Genomic DNA, 18,084 nt, shown 5'->3' with positions numbered 1-18,084 from the left:
GCGGGTTCGTGCCCCGGTCCGGGAAGATCCCACATGCCGCGGAGTGGCTAGGCCCGTGAGCCATTGCCGCTGAGCCTGCACATCCGGAGCCTGTGCTCTGCAAAGGGAGAGGCCAAAACAGTGAGAGGCCCGCGTACCCCCGCCCCCCCCCAAAAAAAACTTCCTCCTCGGAACTTCCCTGGTGGTCCAGTGGGTAAGACTCTGCGCTCCCAACGCAGGGGGCCAAGGTTCGATCCCTGGTCCGGGAACTAGATCCCGCATGCGTGCCACAACTAACAAGTCCGCATGCTGCAACTAAAAGATCCCGTGTGTCACAACTAAGAGGACCTGGCGAAGCTAAAATAAATAAATTAATTAATTAATATTAAAACAAACAGAAAAACCCTCCCCTATTCCTTTCCCAAAGCCCTGACATGCTTCCCTTCCGTAAGCCCTCACCATTGTCACTGCCCACCCCCCACCCCCAACCCAGAACATTTTCTTCAAGAATGCAAGCAGCGGTCAAGGGCATGGCCTCCTCCCCCAGCATCCCCGCCCCCTAGACTGGGGAATTAGACTCTGGGCCATGCCATCTGTCTGAAAACAATTAGCAGTAAACGCCAGCACACTGGGGCTCCAGGTCACCAGGGGACGAAGCGGTGGGGTTATAAATCCAGAAGGTTCCCAGCTGAATCAGCCTTCCTGTCCGTGGGCCAAGAAAAATCCTCCCAGCTGCCCCTGGGGAGAGAGGTTCCCAGCCACCTCTTGGGGGATGGAGGGGAGGCTCTAGCCGAGCGTCACAAAGCCCTGGCCTCAGCTGGGGAGGCGGATGGGGGACCATCTGGCGGAGTGCAGGGACGTGTCCGGGCCAGACGGAGAAGCAGCCTTATTTGCTGTGTATTGTGTGTTCCTTCTCAAAACACTCTGCGCATATGCTTCAAGTGCGTGGCTCTCCGCCAGCTGGGACCAGGGGTGGGTCAGTGGGAGTACTTCCGAAGGGAGGGGTGATGGGTATGAGCCTGTCTACGGGGTGGGGACAGCTCATAGTGCCCCACCCCACCCGACTCGGCCCGGGGTTCCTCTTCTCCAGCCCCCCTGCTTGGCCCGTGCCTAAGTTTCCCCTATTACGCCTCCTCCCCCCGCGCCCCCCCACCCCCGCTCAAATGTCACTTCCCCTTACAACGGAAGGGGAGCCCACTTTGCCAAACTTGACTGCGTTTAGCTACATAAGGTCTGGCTCACCAAGCCGTTTCTTCATTTTGGTAATTTGAATAAGTTGCTAGTGAATTAAAAAAACAGGAGATGCTACATAAAAATCTGATGTTCAGCTTGTTATGAAAAATCGAGAACTCTGGCAAGCCTTTGCCATCAACGCAGCCACGCTCGGCCCAGGTTGAGGGTGGGGGGCAGGCAGGGAGGGGGGAGAGGAGGTGCCTGCCCCTTAAGCCTGGCATGACTTTTCTGTTCCCATCCTCTGCTCGTTCATTCACTCGTTCAATAGCAGTGGGACCTGTCGCTGTGCCTGCTTCTTTATACGGCGCTTTGATTCTCACAGGGAAGACAGACGTTAAATCCTAAACCAGGGCATATGTAATATAATGTCACATGGTGATAAGTGTTACTAAGGAAATATATAGCAGAGAAAGGGGTTGGAGAGGGATGGGGGTAGGAGGGGCTGCTGCTAAGGCAGACCCATCAGGCCTGAATGAGCTGAAGGGCCCCCATGGTGCAGGAAAAGCACGCCTGCAGGAAGGAACAGCAGGTGAAAAGCCCCTGAGGCTGGGAGCTGGAGGGAGCGAGTGAGGGGTGGCCAGGCTCTTCTGGAACAGGTAATCTGGACAGGCTCGGCTTGGGGTTACCCCCGGTGGAGCCCCATTCTGCTTTAGACTCTGGGAAATCCAGCTAGTGAACCCTGGAGGACTTCCTGAGTGGGGCCGACTTTGAGGATTCCAGGTGGTTTGATCCTGATTCTCAGCCTCTTCCGGACTAGCTGGGGTGGTCCTGGTGGCAGGGATGGGGGGGGTGGGGTGTGGTTTCCCCAGAGGCAAGGCTCCTTAGTGGTTAAGTCTCCAGCTTCCTGGGTTCAAGTCCCCTCTACCCCTCACCTCGGGCAGGGGACTTCCCCTCTCTGAGCCCAAGTTTCCCCATCTGTAAAATGGAGCATCTAGAACTCACCTCAGGGGACTGTTGTCTTACTAAGTTAATACCTATGTGCACATCTATATAAAAATATCTATGCAAAATGTCCAGGCAGATGCTCGGCACATAGAAAGTGCTGTGTAACCGTTAGCCATTTTAATTTAAGGAGCAAAGGGAGACCATCGTTTAAAGGAGTGGTCCTCAAACTTTTTGGTCTCCAGACCCATGACACTTAAAAATTATCAAGGACCCCAAGCAAAGAGCTTTTGTTTATATGAGTTCTGTTATTCAGTATTTCTCATATTAGAGATTGGTAAAATTTTAAAACATGAATTTATTAATTCACTCAAAAAGAAAGATAATACACTTATTACATGTTAATGTCAATAATATATTTTTATGACAAATAATGATTTGTCATAAAAATGATTTGTCTCAAGCCAAAAACTATGTGGCAGGAGTGGCCTTGTTTTCTGTTCGTGCAAATCTCTTTCATGTCCGGGATCTGGATCTTCAGATCTGCTCCACGTCCAGCCTGTTGTCATTTGTCTTCTTGGTGGAAGGCAGTGAAGCAAAGCCAGCTCACTGACTGGGGGCTGGAAAACGAGGGCCTTGTGGATCCCCCCAAAGGGTCTCAGACCCCCAGGGGTCCTTAGGCCACACTTCAGGAATGGCTGGTCTAGGGCTTCCCTGGTGGCGCAATGGTTAAGAATCCACCTGCCAATGCAGGGGACACAAGTTTGAGCCCTGGTCCAGGAAGATCCCACATGCCACGGTGCAACAATGCCCATGTGCCGCAACTACTGAGCCTGTGCCCTACGGCCTGCGAGCCACAACTACTGAGCCCACGTGCCGCAACTACTGAAGCCCGCGTGCCTAGAGCCCATGCTCCACAACAAGAGAAGCCACCGCAATGAGAAGCCCGTGCACCGCAATGAAGAGTAGCCCCCGCTCGCTGCAGCTAGAGAAAGCCCTCACGCAGCGACGTGGACGCACCGCAGCCAAAAAAAAAAAAAAAAGAATGGCTGGTCTGGGGGGCCATTCAGGGTGGCAAGTGGACGTGTGGCTTTGTCTCTCCGAAGTGCAGGGTGGGGACGGGGCCCCAGGAGACAGTGTCTGGATTCAGCTTGCCTGCCGAGGCTCGGGGGGTCTGGTCCTGGGACCTGGCGGGAGGTAGGAAGGGCTCTGCTCTGCCGACATCACAGACCCATGGGCGAGGCCGGCAAGTAAGCGGGGCGTTACAACCAGAATATGGGGGGCATGCTGGCCATTGGGGAGCATGACAGAGACACCCCGACCCTCTGCGGGGAGGAGATGGCGTCCCCTGATCGGAATTCTCATACTGGCCCCTCGTATGAGCTCCAAGGTGCCCAGACCCGGGCGGTTCAGCACTGTGAGTCCCTTCAACAGCCTTCAGGGCTCCATTATCCCCATTTCATGGAGGGAGAAACTGAGGCTCCTGCCCCACAAAGTTGAGTCATAGGTGTGGGCGGCAGAGTCTGGGAGGGCATCCCAGGCCTGGGGTCCTCGAAAGAGCTGGGGGACCACCCCAGGCAGAGTCAAGATGGTCCTGCCCCTCCAACATGAAGGTCTCTGGGGCACTGGACGGCATTGGGCCGGGGGACAGACGACCCAGTCTCTTCCTTTCCCAGAACGTCAGGAAAGGAGAGCTGCGGCTGAGAGGGGGAGAGGGAGCCACCTTTGCCAACGGCTCTCATAGCCTCAGTTTCCTCATCTATAAAATGGGGCAATAATACTCCCAACTGTGTAGTTCTCAAGATGAATCAACTGCATGCCCCCCAGGCGCCTGGCACACCGTGGACACATGACCCACATCCCACTCCTGTTGTGACCTCCTCCACTTGCAGAAATTTCCCCAGGACCCGCTTGGCCTTGTCAGCAAGTCCCCCTTGTGTTATTTTTTTTTATATAAAAGCACTGCCTTGTATGGGCGCTTACAGGCTTTGCTGAGTCCCTTGTGATCTTTACCTCCTTTAAGCCTCTTGGCGGCTCCTCCAGGAGCGTAGCACCCTTATCCCCGTTCTAAGGAGACAAGACTGAGGGGTACTTGCACAGATACACAGGCAGGAAGACACACATTCCCCTGCTCTGCCATCGCAGAAACAGCAGCAAGTTGCAAGGGAACAGGGCAGGTGGACAGGCCTTGCCCGCACGGGAACAGAACAGAAAGCCCCCAGTCCCCGCCGTGGTGGGGGGTCACCAATTGCCCCCCCTTGCTCGGAACTGAGAGGTTCCTGGGACGCAGGACTCTTGGTGTTACACCAGGGACAGTCCTGAGCAAATCAGGGTGGAGCTGGTCGTTCTACCCTCACGGCACCACTATTTCCCATCCCAGGTCTGGGATGAGAGAGGAAAGGGGGGTTTGAACAAAGCCCCAAAGTGCCTCATCAATGGGGACTGATGCCAGCGAACCCGAACCTCAAAGCTGTCAGAACGGATCCTCTGGCCCGAGCGGAGGCTGCAGGGCGGATCAGGCAGCCGCAGGGCCTGCCCGAATGACCTCATTTGCTCATCCCGGGATTCGAAGATGATTTCACCGGCGGCCCAGGCCAAGAGGAAGGGAGCGTTTCACGCCTTGTTCCTACTCCACAGCAGTTGACAGGTTGATCCCGGTGACCCAGAGTGGATGGAGACACTTAGCCTCCTGGCTGAGATCAATCCTTAGACAGCCAGACAGCCTGGGACCCTGCCTTGCTGAGCCCAAGACCCTTTGGGGGCTGAAAGCAGAAAAATAACCATTAACACCAATTCCCACCTGGAATTCCCTAAAATGCTGGCCTTATTCCCCAGACCTCACCACAACCTTCTGATGAGGAAATCAAAGCAGTTTATCTGGAGTCAGATTTGCTACTTCCTGGCTGTGTGTCCTTGGTAAGTTGCTTAACCTCTCTGAACCTGTTTCCTCATCTGTACCTAAGGGACAGTTTAGTTGATATTCTTGTTACTTGGTTCATTCTTTCCCTCCTTTGACCTTCTCAGCCACTCTCTGAGAAATGGGTTATTTTATACATCAGGATGGAGGTTCAGAAAGGTAAAGTAACATGGACAAAAAGCCCACGGCTCTAAGAGTAAAGTGAGATTTGAACCTGACCTTGACAGGCTGAAGCCCATCTCATCCCCATGACACCTGGGCTGCCTGAGAAGTGAGTAAGATGAAGACATGCTGTATGAGACATTAGTACTCTTTGCTTCTCAAAGTGCGATCCCCGGACCATCAGCATTAGGTTGTTGAAATGCAGAATCTCAGGCTCCACCAGAAACCAGCTGAGTCACAATCTGTCTTTTAAACATCTCCTCAGGTGATTGGTGTGCACGGTAAAGTTAGAGAACCTCTGGGCTAGATCAGGGTTTCCTAGAGTTTGTTCAGGAAAATGGGAGTAGGTATAATTAAAATAAAAGATAATAGGAGGGTGTGGTTTAGTACCCAAATCAATCTGGGACATGCAGGGTTAAACAAAAAGAAAGTACAGGACTTACTAAGGCCTTTAATAATCAAATGTACATTCTGTGTCTGTAGGAGACATATCCCAATTGTATCAAAAGATCAATTTTTTTGGACACAGCATCTTGTGTTCTGCAGAATAGAGTGGAGGGAAAACCTGGATCCTGTAGATATTAATGATAAAATCACAGCTCCCATTTATTCAGCACTTATTACGCATCAGGCCCTGGACTCCTCCACATCTTACTGTGTAACTTTCATCCTCAAAGTTACCTCATCGTCCAAGATGGCTCCTGTAGCTCCAGCCATCGCATCTGCATTCTAGGCAGCTGGAGGAAGGAAAGAGATCATCCTTCAACTGAGTCATTCTCCTTTAAGGAGCCTTCCTGGAAGTTCCATGAAACACTTCCACCTTCATCTCACTGGCCAGCTTTAGCTACACAGCTGAACCTAAATGCAAGTGAGGCTAGGAAATGTTGCCCAGATAAAAATTGATGTGTTGTGGCTAAAGAAGAAGGGGAGGGTGGATATTGAGAAGATAATGATCAGTCCCTGCCCAGAAGCTTTCCTGGGGGAGAGGGGCTTGTCCAAGGTCATACTGCTGGTCAGTAAGGGAACCATACTTGAACCCACCAAGGCCAAGTATCTCAGCTTTTGCTACATTTGCTAATTGTCTAAAGAGGAAAATCAAAAGGTTTGATTTAAAATGTTCTTTTAAAGTTTTCTTTTCTTTTTTTTTTTCTGCTCAGAGAAGTGCGAGAAACATTGGGTAACACGAAGGGAAACAGATTTCTTGGCTCCAGGACTTTTCCAAGTGAATCAAGAGGCCATAGATAACAGAAGCCCTGATTCAAAATGGCTTCTCCAAGGAAGAAGTGTGTATTATGTCACAGCACTGGAAGACAGAGAGGGTGTCAGGGCTGGTTGATTCAGAAGCCCACTTGGTGTCAACCAGGACCTAGGCTCTTTCCATTTCTGTGCTTTGCCATCTTTAGGCTCATCCCCTCATGGTGCAGTATGGCTGCTGGTGAGCCAGCCATCCTGTCACAAAACCCTAAAGGCAGCAGAGTGAATAGCATTTCCTCACAGCCCTATGTAAAGACAAGGAAATCTTTCCCAAAGCTGCCCGACACACTTCCCCTATTGCTAGAGTTCTCCACGTAACCCCTCCTAGGCCAGTTGTGAAACCGGAGAGGCCTCGGAACTCCACTATTGGTTTAACTGCGGGGCAAGGGTGGGACCAAGGCAGCACCTGGACAAAATCAAGGTTCTATTGACAGGGAAGGGGGATCGCTAGTAAGGCCAAACCAACATGGCAGGTCATGGAGACTTTGAATGTGCCAACACACTTTGTGTAATCCCTGTAGGGGAGAAGGTGGCTCAGCCCCTGCCCAGAGAGCCGGCTGGCTGTGGGAGAGGTGCTGGGTGAGGTGAGGGGCCAGGGCATTTGCTCCCAATGGATTGTGGAGGAGATCACATGAGATTAATTTTTTCCCAAGTTGCATGTTGGGAACACGGTGTTTTACTGTTTTATTTACCTCCATTAAATATTTTTCTGGGGACTTCCCTGGCGATCCAGTAGGGGATCCAGTTAGGACTCCACTCTTTCACTGCCGAGGGTGCGGGTTCCATCCCTGGTCGGGGAACTAAGATCCCGCGAGCTACGTGGCTTGGCAGTTCAGTCAATCAATCGATCAACATTTTCCTGATAACTTGTTAGGGTGGAGGCTAAGATGGGCCACTCAGACTGTCCTCCAGGAGGGACCTGTTGCCTTAGCTTTGGGGAGTGCTGTTGGGACTCCCTCGGGAAGGCTGCAGGTGCCGAGCCACCTCTGCTGGGTGACGATCCCCCGGAACTGCCCTCGTCTGAGGACCCCGCAGTTCTCAACAGGGCGATTTTGCCACCCAGGGGACATTTGGCCTTGTCTGGAGACACTTCTTGTTGTTACAACCGGGAAGGGGGCGGTACTGGAACGTAGTGGGTAGAGGCCAGGGATCCTGCTCTCCCGCAGCAAAGAGTGATCCGGCCTCAAATGTCAACAGCCCCAAGGTTGGGAAATCCTGTGATGACTGAGGAAGGCCAGTGGAAAACCCTGGACAGCTCACTGCCCACAGGACTCCTCTGGGAGGGCTTCCTAGCCCCAGAGGCCCCGTGTGGTGGGTTCACAAGCTGCCCCCTCTCTCTGCCCCTCCTGTTTCCCTCCCTTCCCTTCCCATGGGGTTGATCCCAAGGGCCCACCTTAATACACTTTGTGCATGCTAACCTCCTTCTCAGAATCCGCACCCCTGGGAATGCAAAAAGTCATTCTTCCAGAAAGTTCTAGCAAGGCAGAAGTCAGCTAGCTATGCATCCTGTAGGCAGTGAAAACTCTGCAAACCTCTGACTCCCACGATAACTGCTGTGAGCCACTGGCAGGTGTTCATCCTGGGTTTGTTTTTTTTCCAGGCACCTAGCAGGTACCTGTTGTTTGTCCTGGTCGGCTCCCAAGCTCGCTGTTTCTGGGAACCACACCTGGAGGACCTGTGCTCCCCTCCCCTTAGGCCGTGATGCCGGCCAGGACCTGGCTCCTGCCTTTCCCCTTTTCCCCCTTTCCCCAGAGATGGGCATGTGATTCAGGCCTACCTAATCAGTATTGTCCCACCTCCTGATCTCACTGATTGGTTCATAGGTAGGCACATAATCCCAGCAAGGCAGCTGGGTGTCAGCCTGAGGAATTTGTTGGAAGTATTGAGAAAGAAGAATATTTTCTGCTTTTTTTGCTCATCTGGGAGAGCAGGGATCTGGAGCTGCCTGGAGTCCCCACATGGAGAGAGACTGCTTAAGAATGAGTGGAGAGATGGGGGGGCCAGAGATCGAATCATGAAGGCAGTGGGCCCTGGATCAAACCACACCTGAAGACACACTCCGGGTATTTTTCTTATTATGCAGACCAGTAATTTCCATTTTTGGGGTAAATTGAATCACTGTTACGAGTTGAATTGTGTCCCTTCCCACTAAAAGATATGTTGAAGTACTAACCCCAGTATCTCAGAATGTCACCTTATTTGGAAATTGGGTTTTTACAGAGGACATCAAGTTAGGATGAGGTCATTAGGGTGGGCCCTAATCCCATATGACTGGAGTCCCTATAAAAAAGGGGAAATTTGGACACAGGGACAGACATGCACAGAGGGAAGATGATGTGAAGATACAAAGGGATAAGGCCACGTGACTGGGATGACGTATCTACAAGCCAAGGAACACCTAGGGTCGCCAGCAAACACCAGAAGCTAGAGGAGGAAGGAAGGGTCCCCCCGACCCGGCACCATCAGAGCATGGCCTTACTGACACCTTGATTTCACACATCTGGCCTCCAGAATCGTAAGACAATAAATTCCTGTTGTTTTAAGCCACCCGGTTTTGGGTACGTTGTTATGGCAGTCTAGGAAATGGACAAAGTCACTGTAGTTGGTCTCTGTCCCTTGCAAGCAAGAATTCTGAGTCGTGCAGTGTTACAGCATCATATAAGTAATTATTTACAAAAATGGTAAGTTTCCCATTTGAAATACCAGAACCTAACATTTTAGGTGGTACCCAGAGCACTTACACCGACTTCACCTTCCTCCATTCTCTTTCCCCCAAGCCATATCTCTAGTGCAGTCTGACCTTGACAAGCTGCACCCCACTCCCTCAGGATGTGTGATAATTTGGTCCCCATGGTTAGGCCAAACATGCTTTGTATTATCCTTGTAATAGGACTTATTCCATGACAATGTCCCTGAGTGCCATGAATACCTATGATATTATATGAGATGATTTTAAGTAGAACGCCACTGTATGTTTTTGCTTTAGTAATCAATCTTTATTTTAATGTGTTCAAGCCTGTGATGTCACAAATATCATTGCTCAGTGTATCTGGATGAGTCCCAGCCCTCAAATGGGATAATTGGGAGAGTTAACAAAGGGACGGTCTACAAAGGTGGAGGCAGGGTCTGTGTAGGGAAACCAAGAATAAATGCAGCGTCCAGGGCTAGAGAAAACAAGGAGTTGTTACCACCTTTAGGCTGGAAGGAGTGGAGAAGGAGTAGCTACTGGAACCCAGAGGGAGCTGTAGCTGGAGGAGAGGGGTCATCAACAGGACTCGACTTTCAGGAGAACACAGCGCTTGTTCTAATCACAGTGAGGCAGGAAGGGAGGTGGGGGAAATACCCCAACCTCTCTCCCTTCCCGCCCTCCAGTCTTCTCTCTGTGCTTCCCATTGGCTGAACCCAGCAGGAAATCAGAGTGCAAAGGATCCTGGGAAATGTAGTCCACAGGGTCAGCCTCCTGATGCACAGAGCAGGGAGGGTCTGAAAGGGCAAGTGAAAGTTAACCAGCATACTTAAAATGAGGCTACGTAAATGATAAATGTAAACGTCAAACGTAAGGAAACTACTGAGTTTTAAGTAGGCACCCATTGGTCTGCATGCACATGGCTATGTTTTCAGGACAATTTATCTCCTTTTTCCGAAGGTATACTGACCTCTGCTTCTATGCCACCTTTGTCCCCACATCCCGGCTTTGGTGTCACATCACACATTGCACCAGCCACCTCTGACTTGGGGCACTTGGAGGCCTTGGAGGGGGGGTGTTGGCAGTGGGAAGGCTCAGTCGTGTCCAGAACTCTCTCAGAGCTAGCCAGCACCCCTCTCAGCTCCCAGGGGAGCGCAGAACCCTGACTGCTTCCCTGTGAATGCTGCCAGTGTGGTTTTAACAGGCCGTTGCTGTGCAAGTGCCCATTAGGCTGAAAAGAATGAAGCAAATCAGCATGTGCTGGCACAAGGGACAGACAGAAACGTGGTGGACGGAATGGGCCCTGGGAGGGCTGTAGATCGTGCATGCAGTGGGCAGAATAGTGACCCCCGAAGATGCCCAGGTCCTAATCTCTGGAACCTGCCGTGGCAAAGGGAACTTTGCAGATGTGATGAAGGATCTCAAGATGCAGAGATCCTCCTGGATGATGGCGGGGGGCGAGGGGGGCCTAAATGTAACCACAAGTGTCCTTTGAAGAGGGGGGCAGAGGGACTTCCCCTGCAGTCCAGTGGTTAGGACTCCGCGCTTCCACTGCAGGGGGCCCGGGTTCGATCCTGGTCGGGGGAACTAAGATCCCACATGCCGTGCGGCGCGGTCAAAAAATAAAAAACTAAAAATAAATAAAAAAATTTAAAAAGGAAAGTTTAAAAAAAAAGAGGGGGACTTCCCTGGCAGTCCAGTGGTTAAGACTGTGCTCCCAATGCAGGGCGCCTGGGTTCAATCCCTGGTCGGGGAACTAGATCCCGCATACTGCACGGCACGATCGAAAAAAAAAGAAAAAAAGAGGGAGACAGAGAGAGACTTGACCATAGAAGAGGAAATAGGAGCTGTGACAACAGAGGCAAGAAGTAGGAGTGATATGAGATCAAGAGACAAGACATGTAATGCTAGAAAAGGCCAGGAAGCCAGTCTCCCCCGGAGCCTCAGGGAAACCGTGTTGCTTAAGCCACTAAGTTTGGGGTAATTTGTTACAGGAGTAATGAGAAACTAACTTTTTTTTTGACGGAGGTAGTTCAAAATTTATTTATAAATTTGTTTAAAAGAGAATAAGTGACGATTATCGTTTCCTTTTGCTCACATGTGTACACCGGATTAAGAACGCAGGGATTAAAAGCTGAAGAGTTACCAGAACTTCCCCCAGACCCGATCTGAGAATCAGATAAGAACTACCTGCTTAGAGAGACGAGCACACGCACCCATAGCTCTCACTAACCTGAAAGCATCAGGGCCTTGAGGGCAGGGGTTGTGTCCCTCTCACTTGGTACTCCTGGTATTTGGTGGCTGGCCCAGGGAGGCACTCCATGAATATTTGGGTGGCCGTCTTGTCATTATGCCATAGCTGCGGGCTCCCTCACTAGACCAGAAGCTTCCTGGGGTTAAGTTTTCTCACCTCTGCCTCCCCAGAGTCCGGTCAGTGCTCAATAAATGTTTGTTAAATGAATAATTGAGCACCTAGTCTTTGAGAGCAGCTGGGCTAGTGAGATAAATTTTTAAAATGAGATAAAAATATACAGGTCCCACCTTCAAGGGTCTTGCAGCTAGTGAGAGAAATTTACAAAATAATGATGATGAAGGTGTGCTGAGAACTCACCACGCGCAGGACGCCAGGCCGAGGGTGTTACAGGTACACACGATGGCTTATTTTGTCCTCAGACAGCTCGGAGAGACACTTTGAATGGAGGTCAGTGGGGAGATGAAAGGATGGTGGACAGTGGGGTGTCCTGGCTAAGGGAAGCAGCAGGAGTGATGGAGCACCCGGAGGCTAGCATTGTGGGGACCCCTTCCTGTTCCTAGACCTGAGGGTCAAGCACCAGAGCAGCACAGAGCCAGAGCGAGAGGCAGAATAATGGCAAAGACATCCACAGCCGGATTCCCGGAAACTGTGCCTATGCTGGCTTGTATGACCAAGGGGAGGGAAGGTGACCAGGAGGTGGGAAGACTATCGTGGGTTATCCAGCGAGCTCGTCATCACAAGGGTCCTTAATAGTGGAAGGGGGAGCCAGGAGTTCAGAGTCAGTGAGATTTGAGGATGGAGGAGGGGGGACATGACCGAGGCATTGACGGCTTCTAGAAACCGGAAAAGGCGAGGCACAGACACTCCCCCAGAACTTCCAGAAGGAGCACAGCCCTGCGGACACCTTAATTTTGGCCCAGTGAGACCTGTGTCAGACTTCTGACCTCCAGACACTAGAGAAGTAAGTTTGTGCTGTTTTAAGCCACTAAAGATGTGCTCATTTGTTCCTGCAGTAATAGGAGGCTATTACAGGCGGCTCTCAGAAAGCGCTGCCCACCAGGAGCTGCGACCTTCAGCAGGGGGACAAGCCAAACCTCAGCCCTGGAGGGAGGGACGGAGGGGCACCCCCCTCCTTCTTCTCCCCCAACCTGCGCCCTCTGATCTGCTCTGATGCTTCCTGTCGGTCAGCCCCTACCAGAGCGCCCAGAGGGTAGGGGGTGTGCTGGTGCAGCTCCTCTGTTGCAGACTCAGCCCCTGCAGACACAGAGCAAGGACAAAGAGGGTGAGATCGTTATAATTAATCATCTGCACCTTACGGTTGAGGACTAGCAGGCCGAGAGAGGTCAAGTTCCTTGCCTGAGAACCTCAGCCAACCAGCAGCGGATCCAGGGTTTGAACCCAGGACCCGCGGGCTCCCGAGTCCCACTCCACCACGACACTGGGGAGCAGAGCGCGGCGTCTGCGCTGGGAGCCCAGCCGCGTGAGCCCGTGGCGTGCGTGCGTGTGCGAGTACGTGCTGCCGCTTCGCACGCCCACCCAGTGCGCCTCGGCCCCCAGGCATGTGTTTCTGTGGGCGTTCTCTCTTCTCCGACCCCTGTTATCACCAGCAAGCTTCAAAAGCAGCGAGAGAGAGATGAAATGACACTTTTACTAAACAGGAACCATCTCCCACAACCTCCGCTAGCTCGCAGTGCCTCCGTGTCTAATTAGGGGTTGTGTCGTTTGGGGTGTGAATTGCTGCTCCCTCCCCAGTCGGGTGGCTGGTGTGGGCGCCGCAGATGCCTGACTCCCAAGAAGCGGGGGCTCCTCTTTGGGCCCTGATGAGGCTGCATCGGTCCCTGGAGACTGTGGAAGCCCTGAATGCCACGTAGCAGAAGGGCTGTGTGTGCACCCATGGGTCTTCCGTGGAGCGGGGAGGTGCCCAATCTCTTATGTCGGTTGTGTTACAACTGTTCTTCTTGGCTCTCAGCTTTGGGGGCTATTTCCTTGAACTTGAACTGAAGGGGGAAAGAAAAGATTTCATGCAGGTGAGGACCAACTGCGTGTGATTCCATTTCATCCTGGCAGCAACCAGGGAGCTCTCATTACACCCAGCAGAGGGTGAGAGACACGCTGGGACCAAGAGTAGCTCTGAAGTTCTGCACTTGGCCCTGGGGCTCGGCGGGAGCCCTGTTCAGCGACTCTGGCCATCTTCACTGTGCTCCAGCCTCCAGGCCCTCCGACACCACAGCTGCTTTCCAGCGTGAACTTTAGCACATGCTAGTCCCCCTGGTGAAAATGCTCTTCCCTGCTTTCCTAGGGAAAGCTCGTGCTGACCCTGTTCATCTTTGAGGCCTCATCTTAAAGACCGGTTCCTTAGGGTGCAGGGGAGACTCAGGTTCAAGGGATTTTGGAGCCAGACCACCCAACTCTGCCGCTTGGACTGGGTAACCTTAGACAAGTTGCTGAAGCTTTCTATGCCTCAGTTTTGCCATCTGTTAAGTGGGCATAGAAATACCATCTACCTTATGACGTTGTTAAAAAGACTGAGTGAGGGAATTACGAAAAGAACATAGAACAATGTCTTTATATATACTGGAGGGCAAAGAGCAAGAAGCATTGGCTACTATTGCTTCCTGATTCATTCACGCAGGTCTCTCTGGTACCAGCATGTGCAGCCCTTCCTAATGCTTCTTCATCGACTTGGCACAGATATAAGCAAACTGCAGACACCTGTGTCATTATCTGCTTAATATCTGTCTGTCCCACTTGTCTGTAAGCCCCTTGAGGACAGAGATCATGTCTGTCTGGTTCTCCCTGTATCCCTAATAGTTTAGCATTAGGTCTGGCGCATAGTAGGTGCTCAAGAAATAAATACTTAAGGCATGTTGAACACCAAAGCCCATGACTCTTCACCTCCCAAAATAGAGCACAGGTAGGGAATAGTACATGAACAGAGTGGGGAGTATAATTATGAAACTAGCATCATGTACCAGCACCCAGGGCAGGAAGTAGAGCTTAGCTGCCACCCACACCCGCGGCCCGTGAGGTCCTTCCGGATCACCATCCCCTCCGTCTCCCCAAGGGCTAACCACCTACCAGCCCCTGTGATATCCCTTACATTGCTTATGTGCATTATAGTTTAACCACCCAGCTAGACATCCCTAACACTGTTGATCAGTTTTTGCCTCTTTCCAAAAAATTAGAATCATATAGTATGTTCTCCTCTGAGTCTGGCTTCTCCACTGGCATGAGATCCACCCAGGTTGTTGTGTGTCTCGATTCTTCGTTTCATTTCTGAGTAGGATTCCGTGGTGTGAATACGCTTCGATGGGTTCATTCACCTGTTGATGGACATTTGTTTTTCCAGTTTCCAGAATAAAGCTACTATGAGCATTCATCTTTATGTGGACATAAGACTTGATTTCTCTTGAGAGTCAGTACCAAGCAGTGGGATGTCTGCATCATGGAATACGACTGTCTTCAGTTTTGGTACTTACCGTTGCACTGATGTCCTCCTCTGCCATTGCACTGGCAGTGCTGGTTTACACCCCGACCTGCAAGCATGAGGGGTCCCATTGCTCCACGTCGCCACCAGCACCTGACTTTATACTTTTTGTCAATCCGTTGGGCGTTAGTTGTATCCTGTGGTTCCCCTGCTCAGTAAGAATCGCCATGGTCGCAGATGATCATGGTGGAAATCTTGGGTTTGGGAGCCCAGGTGCCTGAGCTGGAGCCCAGCTCTGCCATTTCTTTGCAATATGACCTTGGGCAGGTTACTTATCCTCATCTGTAAAGAGGGAGTGGCAACAGTACCTGCCCCAGGGCTCAGTGACTTCATACATGTAAAGAGCTTGACCCGGTGTCTGGTACAAGATGGGTACTCAGTGAACGGCGTCTCTTATTATTTTAAAATATCGTCACTCTGCTCTGGGATGGGACACTTGCTTCTCTGTCCCACCTGTAGAACAATGAGTTCCTTAAAGGCTGGGACTTCTCTTTTTTTGCCATGGCATCTCCAGCTCTGGGGCACAAGGGAGCATGAATATTTGTTGAATGAATTACTCAATGGCTCTGGCTGGATGCTGTGTGAAAAGCGTTCAGATCCAAAGGTTGGTAAGATGAGATTTAACCCTGATGGAACTGGAGCTTCACTGGGAGGTGGGAAAGGGCAATGCTGGGACCTTTCCCTGCAGAGCTGGGAGCAAAGAACTGAGCCTTCCCACCAACTGCTGGTAAAGACCTGAGGTCTGCTCTTAGGGCCTGAATTGTGTCCTACCCATTTCCTATACGGAAGCCCTGAGCCCCAGTTCCTTGGAATGTGACTGTATTTGGAAACTGAGCCTTTAAAGAGGTAATGAAGTTAAAATGAGGCTGTTAGGGTGAGCCCAATCCAATCTGACTAATGTCCTTATACAACGAGGAAGAGACGCCAGGGATGCACACACGGAAGCAAAGCCATGTGAGGACACAGTGACAGGTAGCCATCCGTAAGCCAAGGAGAGACGCATCAGGAGAAACCAGACCTGCTGACACCTTGATCTTGGGCTTCCAGCCTCCAGAACTGAGACAATAAATTTCTGCTGTTTAAGCCACCCAGTCTGTGGTCTCTTGTTACGGAAGTCCGAACTGACTCAGACACCTACTAAAAGCCATTGAGGGTATCATCTTGGAAGCAGGTCCTCCAGCCCCAGTCAAACCTTCAGATGACAACAGCCCTGGCTGGCATGTTGACTGCAGCCTCACGAGAGACCCCAAAGCAGAACCACCCAGACAAGCTGATCTCAAATTCCTGACGTACAGAAACTATGTGAGACAATAAATTTTTAGAGTTGGTTTATGCTGGTAAGTTTTAGCGTATTTTGTTACGCAGCAGTAGATAACAAATACACCTGTCTTGGAAGGAGCCACATCTAGCTCCCAGGCTTGGCTTGACACTCACAGCCTAAGATCTCTCATGGATACAGAGACACAGATTCTAGCTGTTACTGTTGCTCTTTAATTCGACGACTGATTTACGCTTGGCATATAGTTGATGCTCAGCAAACACTTGTCGAGGATGAATGAATAATAAACTCAGAATTCTGTGGAAGCCTCCCAGGCAGATGGGTACTTAATCAGGGCTTTTTTTTTTTTTTTTTTTTTTTTTTTTTTCCGGACTATTTTTAAAGTCCTGCAAGGAAAGATACTCTGAAATTTTCCCTTAGCAACTTTTCTAAACGTCTAGCAACGCTTGATGTCATGAATTTCTTCCTCACTTCCAACCCAGTTTCCACCTGTTGCAGCTGGAACTCTTTTTTCTTTCTTTGGTTTTCGTTTATTTAATTCCTGTGATTTGTTGAACAAATATCTGCTGTAGCCAGGTCCTCTAGGGAAGACATAAATAACAAATGTCCCCTTGCCCTTGAGGAGTGATACTATAGGCTGGGAGTCAGGGGGCCTGAATTGTAGTTCTTTCCCATAAGTGGGCCTCAGTTTTCCTAGTATACAGTGAGGGCTTTGTGCTAGACTGGGTGAAACAATGAGCTTTCATCCTGTGCCGATTCTTAGCAATGGGGTGTGGCTGCCTGCAGGTCCAGGTTGAAGAGGTGATGTTCAAGCTCAGTTGGAGAGAGAGCGATTAGTGATGTCTGCGCGGATGTGGCACAGAGAAGTGCTATGTATTCACCAACCCTGAGCTTGGCCATCTCAGAATTTCCTGCAAACTCTGACCATCTCTGACTTGGGGAAACTCGTGGAATATTAACTCACAGACATCAAGTTGGTGACTGTTGCAGCCAAGATTCACGGAGAATTCTGAGCAGGGAACAGTAGCTGGGGCCAAGGAGCCTTTCCAGTCGGCAAGTGTGTTCAGAGCACACAGATGGTGGCTTTTCCGGGGAGCTGAGAGAAGGCATGGAGTGAGTTGGGGGGTTGATTCAGCCCGTTCTGGACTGAGAAACATTCAAAGGGCGTGAGAAGGGACACCAGAGGTGGGTAGTCCCAGCTGACCCTTCTTCCCCTGAGGTCCTAGAGCCTTCTCTGGGCCTGAGGACGGGGCTCCCTGACTTGGAGGAATTAATCTTCCCAGACAGATTCTGAGCTTTGGGGGATTGGATGCATGTCAGGATTGCGGTCTCTGTTGGCAGATGGAAATGCAATCCTGATAATAATAATATAACAACAGTATCCACATTGACCACCATTAATCAAGCACTTACTATATGCCAGGTATGGCGGGACACTTCATACGGATTCTTACATGCAACCTCCAGGATGTTCCTATGAAGTCAGTGCAGCCCTTGTCCCCTGTAGCCCACAGAAGTCAGAAAGACCTTTGCAAACATTACCCAGACCATGCCACCCCTCTGCTCTAAACCCCAGTGGTTCCCATTGTTCCCAGAAGAATAGCCACTCGTGTCACATGACCTTCAAGGCCCCCGCCTCTCCCCATCTCATCACCTACCCCCCTTCCCTTCCATTCACTCTGCTCTGTCCTCAATGGCTTTCCTTCTTCTCTTCAGACCCAGATTTGTTCCTGTCTCAGGGCGTTTGCACTTGCTGTCCCCCCCCCCCCCCGCCCGCGCTAATGCCTTTCCCCCAGAAGTCGCATTGCTGGCACCTTCTCACCTGTCACCACTCATGTCAATTGCCTTCCCCAGCCTCCTTATCTAAATAGCCTGGACCCTCCCCATCCCCATCGCTCGCCCACCCTCATTCTGCTCTATTTTCTTCTGACCCTCGTGTCTCCCTGACGTT

This window comes from Globicephala melas, chromosome 13 (assembly GCF_963455315.2).
Source record: "Globicephala melas chromosome 13, mGloMel1.2, whole genome shotgun sequence".
Lineage (NCBI taxonomy): Eukaryota > Metazoa > Chordata > Mammalia > Artiodactyla > Delphinidae > Globicephala > Globicephala melas.
This window is presented reverse-complemented; position numbering follows the sequence as displayed.